We start from the raw sequence: 16,467 nt of genomic DNA on the forward strand, positions 1-16,467 counted from the left end.
TATGTAGTCTGTGGATTTTGCCAATGGTCTTTTGATTTCAATGTACTTGCAGTCAACTACTTCAAGGCACAGTAATATACAATACCTTTTGTAAATGCTGGCAACAGGATCCTTAACGTCTGGCTCTGTTCTCTCTCTTTTGATGTTATCAGGATCCAAGGAAATAGAAATTTCCTTGCACACCTGACTTATAATGTTTGAAACAACTTTCAGAGACAACCCAAACACATTGGCAGTTCTCCACAGTCATCAGTCATCACTGAAGTGGTAAAGGGTACAAGTAAACTTTATGTCTATATACACAGGCTATCTCATTTGTGTATTCTTTCCTTCAACAAAGTTTTTGCACCATTCCTCAGGAACCACAACTTCCTTTGGAAAACTGTCCCATCAAGCACTACTTTGTTGAAGTTCTACATAAAAACAGAAACCCTTGAAGGGATGGTGATGCCATTAATAAGGGGAATTATCACAGGACTGTAGAGACTGGTAAATATACCTTTCACACATGTCTGCAGTTTTCAAACTGTACAATATGCAGTTTTAGCTGCATACAGGTAAGCAACACAGAAAAAGGAATGGAAAGCAGCACTTCTATGTCTGCCATGTTAGAATATGGTCTTCTTCTGTGCAGGGCCATGTAATAAGAATAAAACAATCAGCACATGATTACTGTCTGCATTTTCAAAACTCGTCATTTTCACCCATGCACACTGAAATGCTGAGTAGGCATTTTTCGGAAATATATGGTTCTGAAGAACATTTTTTGAAAAGTTTCCATTTTCAAGAGTTAAAATGACCAGACATAGTGTGGACGGAAGACAAACATACAGACTAAATGGCTGTGTATTTAAACAAAAACAGTGTTGTGAGTGACTCTTGGGGTACTGGGTGTACTTTTCCAGAGGCTCACAGCTCAATTTAAGTCGAGGCTGGAATTCTTGGAACCGTACTGAACATCAAAAGAATACCCATTGTGTGGCCATTGTCCTTTTGAGTGTTTCACTGTAAAACCAATAACAAAATTTGGTGCTTTATTATTGATCCTTCTTTACTGTCTTCCAAAATACAGTGGGTGTTTTTTAAAGTATCCTGACTATATGACTAACTCAGTTAAGTTCTTTTTTGTTGTCATTGTTTTGGGGTAATTTAATATCTACCTTTGCATTTCAACATATTAGCTTACACAATATTATTTGTTCATGGCTGTTGTTTAGCAACTTGCACTTCTGTATTTTTTTTCCTGCTATTTTTTTAATTCTAATTCAGAACTTTATTTTTAATGTATTAATCTATTATTTGGTATTTATTATTATTATTAGTAGTAGTAGTATTAGTACTAGTAGTGGTATTATTATTATTATTATTATTATTATTAACCCAACATGATGGCTGGAATAATTTAACATGGGACTACCTGATAAAATCATACAGCACAGTACCAAAGAGAATTGCTTCAGTTTTGCATTCTCAGAGAAGCTACACAAAATACTGGCTTGTTTTAAAAATATGAGACATTCTTGTTACTTTCTACAGTATCATGTATTTATTGCAATGTTTTACAGTTTTTTGATGAGCAAATCTACACTTACTTCCCAGACAACTAGCTGTAAAAAATATTTTTCTTTGATGGCTTAAGATTTTTCCTTAGTGCTGCATACAGTGCATGTTTATCTGTGTTTTATATATATATATATGGTTTTGAGATGCATAACTTATACAGTATGCCAGGTTCATTGTATATTTGTACTACATTATAAAACTTTTTTTATGATTAGTGAATATATATAGAAGTCCATGCATAATGTAATATGCATAAGATATACATATAAGTATACAGATCCTTTACAGAAACAGAAATTACAAATGATCCTATGTATACAATCAGATATATTGTGCTGTGTTCTTGTGTTTGACTTTTTAATCTACATTCCATTAAACAGCCTCTTACTCCAAGAAAGGATGAAGGTTTCTCTCTAGAGGATTATTGTCAGCTGGACATATTTCTTCCAAGATTCTACCTCTTTTTGATTGCAGCGTGAGTGAACTGCAAGTAAAATAAATCCATCAACTTCACATCACTAAACAGCCTACTTTTTAATTTATTGGTTTATTTAGCTCTGCAGGGAAATAGATAATCTGCTTTGTGATGGCTGACCCACACAGTGTCTGCTTAATGCAATATTTTATAGCAATTTTAAAATAAAAGGCTTCAACTGGTTCTTTCCATTATGTATTAAACAAAAGATTGAACAAAGGGCACAACTAATTGTATATAAACTTGAATTTTGTAGATAATGTACAGTAGTTGACATGTAGATACTCAAGGAAGAATTAACATATGTGATGGCCTATCAGTTTAGACTGCCCAGTTAATGAGAGATAAATACAACAGCAGTTGGTTTCATCCGTTACAGGAGATGGACGTCTGAAGCGGAGCTCCGCTAGCAGCGGCTTTATTTTCCCACGTATTTCTTATTATTTAGAGGTATCCTGTATTTACCCGACCCAAGGAACTTCCACTACAATATATAAACATGAGTAACAAGAAGAGAAGTCAGAAAGAACCGGAAAAGAAACTTAAAGCTGCATCAAAGTCTGGACAGACATCTGGCCTGAGTGCGAGGTATGGCCTCTCGGAGACTGACCTGGAACAGGCAGATGAATGTGCAGACGAATGCGCAGACTTCCTAAGACCCCGCTCCACTGTATCGTCTCCAGTCGAGAGTGAAAATGGTAGCGAGGGTGCAAGTGATACAGGTCACGATGGATCGCCGATTTCTGAGGATCATTTGAGACTAGAAAAGGCCCTGCAGTACGTGCTCTCATTTACTCATCGCGAGCCCGCAGCATCCGCTGTAATAGGAGCTGCAATCCCACTCGCGGAGCACGACAGCCAAAGCGAACTGTCCAAACTGAAAGAGATGATGAAAGAAATGATCGCTACACTGGCCACTGCCACATCTTCTGTCATGGCATGGGAAGGACTTATCATCTGCTGTCGGATCCACTTTTAAAGAGACTGGTATTATAATTATACATCCTTTTCTTTACTTGGACACTATATGTTTATGTTTTAATTACAGTTATTGACGTGAGTGTGTGTAAGTGTGGAAGTAATTAACGTAGGGTTTGTTTTTTTTTTTTTTTTGTTTTTTTTACTACCCTAAAGTAGACTGTTTAACATCATACCCTTGGTTTATTGCTATTTCTACTATTGCATTAGAATCTACTATGTTTATCCTAGACCACTTTTTAAAATCATTCCCAGGGTTCATTATTTTATTATCTTAATATCTTAAAATTGCTGAAGATTATATTTTAAGCTTAAAGACTGTTAATGATTATATTTTTGGCAGATAGTATTTAGACTTCAGCTGCAATAGATATCTCTACATTGTTTTAATTCTCAAACACCGCTGCGGGGGAGCTTGTTTTGTTTTGGACGTGCTCTGTCTCTTGGTATGTCAGAGGACTTGGACATTGTGAAGTGGGATCTAGCCTCATGCGGGGAGGCAAAATTGGGGGGTGGGGGGATAAAGGGGGGAGAGAAGGAGAGCAGGCTATATCTGATTTATTCTTCTAATCCTTATAACTATAAATATCAACGCAACAATAGGCTATATGGCAATAACTCGTGGGGAAATTTGAAATTAAGATTAAAACTGCCTCACTACCAGTTAAGACTATAAAATGACATTAAAAACTCAGAATCAATGTCTCTATGATGGGACAGTTAACTTTGTGAGCTGGAATGTTAAAGGCCTGAATCAGGTGAGAGCATACTTTCTTTCTCTCTAATTCCTAACAGGCTTAAACGCTAAAATAGTATTTTTACAGGACACCCACTTACTAAGCAAGGATCAGTCCAGACTACAAAAAGACTGGACTGGCCAAATATTCCATTCTAGCTTTACAAAGAAAACTAGAGGTGTGGGAATTCTCATACATAGAACAGTCCCATTTGTAGCATCAGATGTAGTATCGGACCCTGAAGGAAAAAATGTGATGGTCATGGGCAACTTATTTAACAGTAAAATGATTTTGATAAATGTTTATGCATCCAATGTCGATGATAAGGAATTCATGTAAAATCTATTTGTATCCATTCCCAATGTGAACACTCATAAAATTATAATGGCTGGGGACTTTAATTGTGTTTTAAATCCACTCTTATATAGGACTCCTGTAATAGGGGGGACGACATCTAACACTGCAAAGACAATTACACAGTTTGTAACTGACCACAACTTATAAGACCCCTGGAGGTTTCTAAACCCAAACTCAAGAACATATTCGTTCTACTCACCAGTGCATCATAGCTATTCAAGAATTGATTATTTTTTTATAGATAATAATTTCTTGCCTACGATTAAATCGTGCAAATATGACACAATTGTTATCTCCGACTTTGCCCCCCTAGTCTTGGAGCTAAAATCATTAAGCCCCTCACACTCACCTCGCAGATGGCGTCTTAACCCTCTTCTATTAACAGACGAGAACTGCACAGAATTTATATCCAAACAAATCAGCTTCTTCCTAGAGACAAACACACCCTCAGAGGTTTCTGCAGGAACACTCTGGGAAACTCTAAAGGCCTTCTTAAGAGGACAGATTATTTAATATCTTTCCCACAGAAATAAATTAGAAACCAAGAAAGCGTCAGAGCTAAGAAGCGAAGTTACTAGAATAGATGAAGAACAAGCCAGGTGTCCAAGTGAAGCTCTTCATAGGAAAAGGCAGGCTCTGCATACAGAACTCAACATCTTGACAACTAAAGAAACTGAACAACTTATTTATAAGTCAAGACATCATTACTATAACACGGAGAGAAAGCTAATAAGCTTTTAGCTCAACAAATTCACAAACAAGAAGTTCGCAATGCAATCCCAGTAATCACCAACATGAATGGAGAAGAAATCATTGACCAAAAAATATAATGCACACATTTAGAGATTACTATAAATCCTTATATTCTACTGAGTTCAAAGAAGACAACACACAAACTAATGCATTTCTGGATACATTACAGACACCACAAATAGATTCTTTAAGTGCTGAGGAACTGGATAAACCTCTGACCCTATCAGAATTAATAGATGCTATAAAGTCACTTCAAAGCAGGAAATCAGCAGGCCCTGATGGTTACCCCGTAGAATTTTATAAGAAATTCTCCACTCAGCTAGCTCCCCTCTTATTGGCAACATTTACAGAAGCTAGAGACAATAAAATTCTACCTCAAACTTTTCGTCAAGCATTAATCACCGTCTTTCCTAAACAAAATAAGGACTTGTTACAATGTACATCATACAGACCAATTTCACTCCTGAGTAATGATGTTAAGATACTCTCAAAAATTATAGGTAGAAGGATGGAGAAAGTGCTGCCCTCGGTAATATCACAGGATCAAACTGGATTTATTAAAGGCCGACACTTATCTTCCAATCTTCAACGCCTATTTAATGTAATATATTCACCAGCTAAGTCAAACACCCCAGAGATATTATTATCATTAGATGCAGAAAAAGCATTTGATATGATTGAATGGAACTACCTTTTCACTGCATTGGAGAAATTTGGGTTTGGCCCGAATATTTGTGCATGGATCAAACTACTGTATACCAATCCAGTAGCTTCGGTTTGTATTAACAACATTTGTTCAGACCACTTTAAGCTAGAACATGGCACCAGACAAGGATGCCCCTTGTCACCACTGCTGTTTGCAATCGCCATTGAACCACTGGTGGTTCACTGTCGAAATTCTTATCAGATAAAGGGGATTATCAGAGAAGGACTGGAACAGAAAATTTCTCTATATGCAGATGATATGGTTTTATACAGTATATACAGTATCAGACCCAGAAAACACTGTGCCTGCAGTTTTAACAGCACTTAAAGAATTTCAAAAGATATCTGGTCTTAGAATTAATCTGAATAAAAGTATACTCTTTCCAGTGAATTCACAAGCATATAATATTAGATTGGACACCCTACCTTTTACCCTAGCAGATCAGTTTAAATACCTAGGGGTAAATATCACAAGTAAACATAAAGCTCTTTATTAACAAAATTTCGCCGTCTGTATGGAAAAAATTAAGCAAGACTTGCATAGATGGTCAACACTTCATCTCACTCTAGCCGGAAGAATTAACGTTGTTAAGATGAATATCCTTCCTAAACTTCTTTTTTTTATTTCAAAACATTCCAATATATATCAATTAATAATTTTTTAAGCAATTAGATTCAACTATAACCTCATTTATTTGTGACTCAAAACACTCACGTATCCGAAGAGCGACCCTACAAAGACCTCAGGCAGAAGGTGGCATGGCTTTACCTAATTTTCAGTTTTATTACTGGGCAGCAAACATACAAGCCATAAAAACCTGGACACAAATAAATGAACATACACAGGCTTGGTCCGCAATAGAAGTAAAATACTGTAGTACTTCTTTATACTCCCTGCTCTGTGCTCCAATAAATGCAACTTATCACAAATATACTAATAACCCAATTGTGCTTTACTCACTCAGAATATGGAACCAATTTAGAAAGCAATTTAAGATGGAAAATCTTTTATCTGTGGCACCCCTGCAGGAGAACAACTTCTTTCAACCCTTGCAAACATATCCAGTTTTTAATACCTGGAAAAGAGTTGGGATTAAATTGCTCAGAAATCTTTATATAGACAATATTTTTACATCCTTTGAACAATTACATTCCAAATTCAACCTCCCAGCTACACATTTCTTTCACTATCTTCAAGTTAGAAACTTTGTTAAACAGAAACTGCCCAATTTTCCTCATCTCGTACCCCCACCATGCTGGAAAAAATACTGCTTAATTTCGAGGAATTAGACACCATTTCCACATTATATAAAATTTTATTAGAGTCCCTTCCTTTCAAAGATCCAAGAGGACAATGGGAAAAAGATCTCTTAATTAATATATCAGAAAAGGAGTGGAAGGTAGCAAAGCAGAGAATTCACTCGAACTCCATATGTGCAAAGCATAGAATTGTTCAACTCAAAATTATATATCGAGCTCATCTGTCTCGCTTAAAACTGTCCAAAATGTTTCCAGGGCAAGATCCAACCTGCGAACGCTGCAACCAAGCTTCTGCCTCACTGGGTCACATGTTTTGGGCATGCACCAAATTAACATCATTTTGGACCAAAATTTTTAAGTGCCTTTCAGACAGCCTTGGTGTCACAATTCCTCCTAACCCATTAATAGCTGTGTTTGGTGTTCTTCCAGACGGACTTGAAGTGGAGAAGGACAAGCAAACTGTGATTGCATTCACTACACTTTTGGCACGCAGACTTATTTTGTTAAATTGGAAGAATCCTAACTCTCCTCTGATAAGTCAGTGGGAAACCGAAGTTTTATATTATTTGAAATTGGAAAAAATCAAATTCTCAGTTAGAGGATCTGTACAGAATTTTTTCAAAACCTGGCAGGATCTAATCAATAATATTTTAGAATAAGAAGAAATAATTATTTCCACATTTCTTTCCCTTCTCCATTTTTTATTTATATATATATATATATATATATATATATATATATATATATATATATATATATATATATATATATATATATTCACGGCATTCGAAGTCTGTGTCACAATCTGTTAGTGTGGGTGGTTACCTACCAGGTAACGCTTTGTGGTTGGCCAGCAATCTGCTAACATCCGCCACGGTGCCTTCAGTTTGTGAAGAGCAGATCATAGAATGGTTGCAATAGTTTACTGTCAAATAAATGCAAAGAGTACACGACATGTGTTTCGCCCTCATTCTGGGCTCATCAGGTGTACATACTCCACTGCACTCCCTCTCGGGAATCGAACCTCGGACGTCAGCGTCAGAGGCGATGCCCCTAACGTTGCGCCACGGCGTGTGGTTCGTTTATTTGACAGCATGTAGATCGGGGTAATTACATTCACGGCATTCGAAGTCTGTGTCACAATCTGTTAGTGTGGGTGGTTACCTACCAGGTAACGCTTTGTGGTTGGCCAGCAATCTGCTAACATCCGCCACGGTGCCCTCAGTTTGTGAAGAGCAGATCATAGAATGGTTGCAATAGTTTACTGTCAAATAAATGCAAAGAGTACACGACACGTGTTTCGCCCTCATTCTGGGCTCATCAGGTGTACATACTCCACTGCACTCCCTCTCGGGAATCGAACCTCGGACGTCAGCGTCAGAGGCGATGCCCCTAACGTTGCGCCACGGCGTGCGGTTCATTTATTTGAGAGCGTTACCTGGTAGGTAACCACCCACACTAACAGATTGTGACACAGACTTCGAATGCCGTGAATGTAATTACCCCGATCTACATGCTGTCAAATAAACGAACCACACGCCGTGGCGCAACGTTAGGGGCATCGCCTCTGACGCTGACGTCCGAGGTTCGATTCCCGAGAGGGAGTGCAGTGGAGTATGTACACCTGATGAGCCCAGAATGAGGGCGAAACACGTGTCGTGTACTCTTTGCATTTATTTGACAGTAAACTATTGCAACCATTCTATGATCTGCTCTTCACAAACTGAGGGCACCGTGGCGGATGTTAGCAGATTGCTGGCCAACCACAAAGCGTTATCTGGTAGGTAACCACCCACACTAACAGATTGTGACACAGACTTCGAATGCCGTGAATGTAATTACCCCGATCTACATGCTGTCAAATAAACGAACCACACGCCATGGCGCAACGTTAGGGGCATCGCCTCTGACGCTGACGTCCGAGGTTCGATTCCCGAGAGGGAGTGCAGTGGAGTATGTACACCTGATGAGCCCAGAATGAGGGCGAAACACGTGTCGTGTACTCTTTGCATTTATTTGACAGTAAACTATTGCAACCATTCTATGATCTGCTCTTCACAAACTGAGGGCACCGTGGCGGATGTTAGCAGATTGCTGGCCAACCACAAAGCGTTACCTGGTAGGTAACCACCCACACTAACAGATTGTGACACAGACTTCGAATGCCGTGAATGTAATTACCCCGATCTACATGCTGTCAAATAAACGAACCACACGCCGTGGCGCAACGTTAGGGGCATCGCCTCTGACGCTGACGTCCGAGGTTCGATTCCCGAGAGGGAGTGCAGTGGAGTGTGTACGCCTGATGAGCCCAGAATGAGGGCGAAACACGTGTCGTGTACTCTTTGCATTTATTTGACAGTAAACTATTGCAACCATATATATATATATATATATATATATATATATATATATATGTATTTTTTCCTTTCTTTTGTTTATTTTTGCCCTATTAAAAAGCCCTAAGCAACTCTCCTTTGGCCATGCTCTCCTTCTCAAGGGTGGGGTTTGATTTGTTTTCAATTCTTTTTTGTATAAATTGATCTACAGTGGTGTGAAAAACTATTTGCCCCCTTCCTGATTTCTTATTCTTTTGCATGTTTGTCACACAAAATGTTTCTGATCATCAAACACATTTAACCATTAGTCAAATATAACACAAGTAAACACAAAATGCAGTTTGTAAATGGTGGTTTTTATTATTTAGGGAGAAAAAAAAATCCAAACCTACATGGCCCTGTGTGAAAAAGTAATTGCCCCCTGAACCTAATAAGTGGTTGGGCCACCCTTAGCAGCAATAACTGCAATCAAGCATTTGTGATAACTTGCAATGAGTCTTTTACAGCGCTCTGGAGGAATTTTGGCCCACTCATCTTTGCAAAATTGTTGTAATTCAGCTTTATTTGAGGGTTTTCTAGCATGAACCGCCTTTTTAAGGTCATGCCATAGCATCTCAATTGGATTCAGGTCAGGACTTTGACTAGGCCACTCCAAAGTCTTCATTTTGTTTTTCTTCAGCCATTCAGAGGTGGATTTGCTGGTGTGTTTTGGGTCATTGTCCTGTTGCAGCACCCAAGATTGCTTCAGCTTGAGTTGACGAACAGATGGCCGGACATTCTCCTTCAGGATTTTTTGGTAGACAGTAGAATTCATGGTTCCATCTATCACAGCAAGCCTTCCAGGTCCTGAAGCAGCAAAACAACCCCAGACCATCACACTACCACCACCATATTTTACTGTTGGTATGATGTTCTTTTTCTGAAATGCTGTGTTCCTTTTACGCCAGATGTAACGGGACATTTGCCTTCCAAAAAGTTCAACTTTTGACTCATCAGTCTACAAGGTATTTTCCCAAAAGTCTTGGCAATCATTGAGATGTTTCTTAGCAAAATTGAGACGAGCCCTAATGTTCTTTTTGCTTAACAGTGGTTTGCGTCTTGGAAATCTGCCATGCAGGCCGTTTCTGCCCAGTCTCTTTCTTATGGTGGAGTCGTGAACACTGACCTTAATTGAGGCAAGTGAGGCCTGCAGTTCTTTAGACGTTGTCCTGGGGTCTTTTGTGACCTCTCGGATGAGTCGTCTCTGCGCTCTTGGGGTAATTTTGGTCGGCTGGCCACTCCTGGGAAGGTTCACCACTGTTCCATGTTTTTGCCATTTGTGGATAATGGCTCTCACTGTGGTTCGCTGGAGTCCCAAAGCTTTAGAAATGGCTTTATAACCTTTACCAGACTGATAGATCTCAATTACTTCTGTTCTCATTTGTTCCTGAATTTCTTTGGATCTTGGCATGATGTCTAGCTTTTGAGGTGCTTTTGGTCTACTTCTCTGTGTCAGGCAGCTCCTATTTAAGTGATTTCTTGATTGAAACAGGTGTGGCAGTAATCAGGCCTGGGGGTGGCTACGGAAATTGAACTCAGGTGTGATACACCACAGTTAGGTTATTTTTTAACAAGGGGGCAATTACTTTTTCACACAGGGCCATGTAGGTTTGGATTTTTTTTCTCCCTAAATAATAAAAACCATCATTTAAAAACTGCATTTTGTGTTTACTTGTGTTATATTTGACTAATGGTTAAATGTGTTTGATGATCAGAAACATTTTGTGTGACAAACATGCAAAAGAATAAGAAATCAGGAAGGGGGCAAATAGTTTTTCACACCACTGTATTTGTATGGAATGATTACAATAACATTAATAAATAAAATAAAAAAAAATAATGAGAGATAAATAGAGCTGAAATATGAGAATGTAATATCTATAAAGATTTAAATCCATGTTTTCAACAATATTTTTTTTTTAACACTAGAATCCCTGAAGCCTACGAAAAAACTCATAATCCTGGGCCACCTTAAATTCCTTTGCACCTGTCCTTCAGTTTCTTTTGTTTTGTGAATGTGTCGATCAGCACAAGCAACAAGCAGACTGCTATCCCATCACTCCCTACCACCGGCTACTTGTAAAAGCTAGCACTTTTTATTTTATTATTCAGTTTTATTCTGTCAGTGACATTCACGTGGTACAACAAACATGCCTCTCCCTGTATGAGTTGATGGCGTTTATCTCCATTCTTTTCACAAGATCAGTGATGACCACAGTTAGTCCTGTGATTGATGCCTGCTCAGAACTATTTCTTGTACTGGCAATCAAAGATACAATGTCCCGTGACTGCTATCAGACTACTACACAGCATTTGTGCTTTCACAACAAAGACACCCATGCAGAATGTGTGAAAAATGACAGATTTGCTGCAATTTTAGACATCTGGCAACTTTTTGTTGAGAACTGTGTTTTGAGTTACAACCTAGGGCAAAGACTTTCTGAGTCTGTGGTCATAAACCTTATGAAGCCGTTTCTGGGCAACGGCAGAACCATAACAACAGACAGCTTCTTCACAGCGCTTTCGCTGCGTAATAGACTGCTGAACCACAACACAACTCTGCTTAGCACCATAAGAAAAATGGGACTTCCACTTCAGTACGCGAGCGATTCACCACGCTAGTGTTTAGATCAGACAATGCCATGCTGACAGTGTATATGCCCAAAAAGAAGGAGCCTTTGATTTCAGTCTCTAACAGCCGGTGTAAAGTTTTGCTACCCTATACGACTCCAGGCACCTCAGTGCCAGATAAAAAGACCTGAGCTATGAGAATTTTGCAACTGACCTCAGCTCCATATTGGGTGGCAGGGTGGTGTGATAGAAGGCTGCTTCCTGCTTGTGCTGATCAACATATTAGCAAACCATAAGATGCTGAAGGAGGTGTGAAGGAATTTATGGTGGCCCGGAATTATGAGTTCTTTCGTAGGCTTCAGGAATTCTAGTGTCCAGAGTATGGCTTTTATTTGAATAAAAAAAAATTAATTTATAAAGTGTATTATTTCAGTATTAAACTTAATTCTCTTAAATGAATTTCTTTAAGCAAATGAACATTTTAATTATATAGAAACTTACTTTGAACAATGCTAAATGTATTGATTTATTTGGAAAGTGATGATACAGATTTCCGTGGGATTTTAGTGCCTCATTTTTATTTATTTTTTTGTTTTTGCTTTTCTGATCATTGAAAAAGGGAAGAAAAAAATCCAATTATATGAAGTAAATTTAAATCAAAGTTATTGAATTATATTTTCAACAAATTAACCTTTCTCCTGATTCTTTATTAGTAACTCCAACCCCCCACAACTTTGAACTGAAAAATCCGTGCTTTAGTGTGTGATATTCCCCACGTACAGTATAAGTCTTAATAAGGCTATTATTGCATGAAGATATTTTTCTAATTTAGGATTCTGTCCCAGAAAGATTTTGGATACCTTTAACTGAGAAAGCGGTGTGTGGTGCATCACATGTTAAGTTGAATTACAGCATTCTTTGCAAAAAATGAACAAGTGTATATATTATGAATATTTGAATTCCACTCTTCGTGTGAGATATTGAATAACAGGTCTCATTGTTGCCTAAAAACAACTACAGGTGCACACAATAGAAATAATAAAATCTGAAAATACTATCAAAATCTCAATTATAACTAAATAAGATACATTGAAAAGTAAATACAATTTACCAAAGCTCTGCATTACCCAAGGCTATCCTGTAAGTGTATTACACTATTTTCTTATACAGTGCCATGAATATTATACCAAGCGAATATTACTTTGACGTAATTGGGACTTCACAGGGAGCAGTGCATAGTGTGCTGCAATGGTGGGGCGCACCTGGGAGGCTGGAGTAAGACAGGGGTTTTGTAGTTATTGCTTTGACGTGATTGTGACTTCACGGCTATCAAGAGGGAAGCAGTGTGTACTGTTGCCCGATGGCTCAGCACACCAGGGAGTCTGGAGGAAGATGGTGTGGTGGCTTATAGTAATTGTTTTAATGTGATCTGGATATTACGGATATCAAAATGGAAGTGGTACATAGTCCAGTGTGATGGCATGTTGCACCAGGGAGTCATGTTGATTGTGCTGTGCAACAAGGAGGCTGGACTTAGATGGGGTAGGTTTCACTACCTTAGTCCTGAGGTACAAAAGCTGGTATGGAGGAGGAGAAAGAGTAAAGAAACCTGACAGTATCCTTGGGCAGACAGGAGAGTGGAGGAGAAGGTAGATCTCGACAGAATATTGTGTATTGTAGATATAGGCCCTGAAGTGGCAAACTGTTTATTGTTATATCTTTAAATGACCTATACCTTGTATATTTCTGGAACCCTTCTTTCTGTAAATAAAAACCTTCTTGACTAGACTGTGGTGTGTCCGTGGGTAAGTGAGAGATTGCCCTTCACTGGTCTCAAGTGTCATACATCTTTCAAATACAGTATATATATAAAAATATACACCTGCACCATAAGCTAAAGCAGAAATAAACTGTATTCTTTTTCCCAATAACAATTACTGACAAACAGATAGACAGTCAGCTCATCATCTGTTCCCAACAACTCCACTACTCCTTTAAATTGAATATTATTCGTACTCAATTTAGAAGGTCAATAAGAAAGAAGATAACCTCTGTTGTCAGCCATGCTGTTTTCTATGTTCACAGGATTACTCGGCCAATCAGTGCTGATCCTCGTGAGAATCATCCATCTAGCTGGAATTAAACTGAGGTCCATGGCATTGTAAGTTTTTTTATAAAACAATACACAACTCTTTGGGGGTGTTAGTTCCTTAGGAACTGAGGAGACACCGTGTGTTCTGTGTTATGTGAGCTGATCGTTTAATTAGGTCATCTGCCCCGCATCAGTACTCTGCAGGTGTTAATTAAGGCATTGCATCCAAACGTTTATCAAAAGAAGCCTGAGTAGGATATTGAGGAGAATGAAGAAAACCAAGAAAGGAATTGGGAGTGAATGCCAGTGCAGTGGGGAGGAGGCAGACAAGTCAGTAGTCCCATAATACAGCAAGGGGAACGGTGCTCCAAAGGGTGGTACATCCTGAACAGTCTGGAGGAGTGAGGGCAATGGAGAATCCTCCTAGGGATCCGGTAGATACCAAGGGAGCATAGTGAAAACTTACAGTGTGCCAGGAGATGCTGAAGGAAGCAGTCGAGGAGAGAGCCGGAGAGATGAACTGCAGCTGCTGGCGATGGGGGTAAGCTGGGGAGACAACGGAGAAAGACATGCTTCCCTTACACAAAGCACATAAAAAGGAAATGAACTTGACATCTACATAGTTTTATATTTGATTTTAGTATATTATTTATTGCTAGCTTTATCCCAAGATAAGCACTGAATTTATGGATTATTTGTTTATTTGCCTGCACTGTACTTTTGCACTTTGGGGTTTTGAACTCATGTATTGTTAAATAAAAGCACTAACACTTTTTGCACCTCACTCTTGCTTGTTTGTGTCCTCATTTGTCCGGCTCATCCTGGTCATGTTATTGACGGTTCTGGGTTCAAGGATGATGTGGCAGCTGCATCCAACTCAGGCCACTACACTTGCCTGCTGCTGTGGTAATTTCAACATGACCTGTTCTTCACAGGCAGAAAGAACACTCTATCTATTGCTTAGACTCATGTGTGCATGCAAGTATCACCTTCTCAAACTGTTGACTTCGTAATATTAACCTGGGCCTAATTCTCTGTCAGCAACCAATGCTCTTTCACTCATAGTAGTAAACCAAAGCCTGCTTGAAGGTCTCTTGTCTTCCCTAAGACATGCAGATATTTGAAATTCTCCCAAATCTCCTACTTGCTCTAGACCAACCTCTAGCCATCCACAATCCACATCAAAGCCATTACACAACAGTGCTCCACTCCACACCACCCAGTTTCAAAATGGCAGGGGCCATTTTTCAAGTATCTACACTTTTCCCAATTTTTATTGTAACAAACAGGTTTATATAAAATGTCACCGGATAGACATTTGGATTCCAACTTTGTACAGAAATTATAGTGTCCAAAACATCAGCGAGTTATGCCCCAATGGGAAAAAAACAAGCCACAAGAGCAAAGGGAAGAAGTGCCCAGATGTCAATTCATGGCAACTGCTAAACAAGTCTGCTTGTTTATCATGAAATTCAAAATGACATTGCAGGAAGACACAAAATTATAATAGCACTATTAAAATGGTTGAATCTGTAAAAACCAACAACAGAAATGTATTCAGCAACCTCAAAAAATGGGTACAGAAAAAAAAAAAAAGAACAGGATAAAAACAAATGTTCTGCCAATGACAACACATAGTGAACCTCAGAGGTTTATGCTACCGTTCAGTTTATTCTGTGGTTATGCAATTTTATTAATAGCGCCATCATTGCACTCAAATGTAAATTGCAACTTACAGTATATTCCGTAAACATATTAAACTCATTCTTTATGTTCACAAACTTTAGTTCTGCTTTATTATTCCATACAGCTACTTTAAAAATCTCCTTCTTATATATTTGCTGCGCTTATATTTTACTGGCTTTTTCTCCATGCTCATAATAAGAATGATGTGACTTGAAAATGATTTGCTCTGATTCTGCTGTGATCCAGCATTAAATTCTGACAGCCATTTTTGTAGAGTATATCATTAGGCAGAATTTCATATTCTTATTCGTGTTTAAAAATCTTAGTAATTAATTCAGACATCCTTCCAGCTTGCAATTAACTTTAATACAAAACATATAAAATGATCTGCTCCTTCAGCTATACTTTAAGTGTTCCTGCAGATATCTTTAGGGATGCATTGATCTCTCAGGAAATAGAAATGAATATAAAAAAAGTCTTTATCTATTAATATTAATTAATTTAATTGCTCATGAGGAGTTGCATCAGTGGAGTATAATGATTAAAATAATAAAAGTCTCAAGTAAAAATAGCATTGTACTTACAAAATTCAAGATAAGACAAATAACATGTCAATTTGTGAATAGCTATGATGTATGCTGGAAAAAAGGATATTGTCATCAATATTGAGAAAGAAATCTCCATAGAGTCTGACAGGTTTTAGTTGCTCACTAGGACCATATTGAGAGGAGGGGCTATTTTGGAACCTAGCATTTTGACCGTGGGGATCCCGATTTTTTTTTTTTTTACGTATGCTAAAAAAAACACACTTTTATGTGACTACAAAGTGAATCAATGAAAAATTAGAATTCTAAAAAAACGAAGTGAATACAGAAACAGCGTTAAAGCGAGGTCTTACTGTACTATGAACTG

This window comes from Erpetoichthys calabaricus, chromosome 1 (assembly GCF_900747795.2).
Source record: "Erpetoichthys calabaricus chromosome 1, fErpCal1.3, whole genome shotgun sequence".
NCBI classification, from domain to species: Eukaryota; Metazoa; Chordata; class Cladistia; order Polypteriformes; family Polypteridae; genus Erpetoichthys; species Erpetoichthys calabaricus.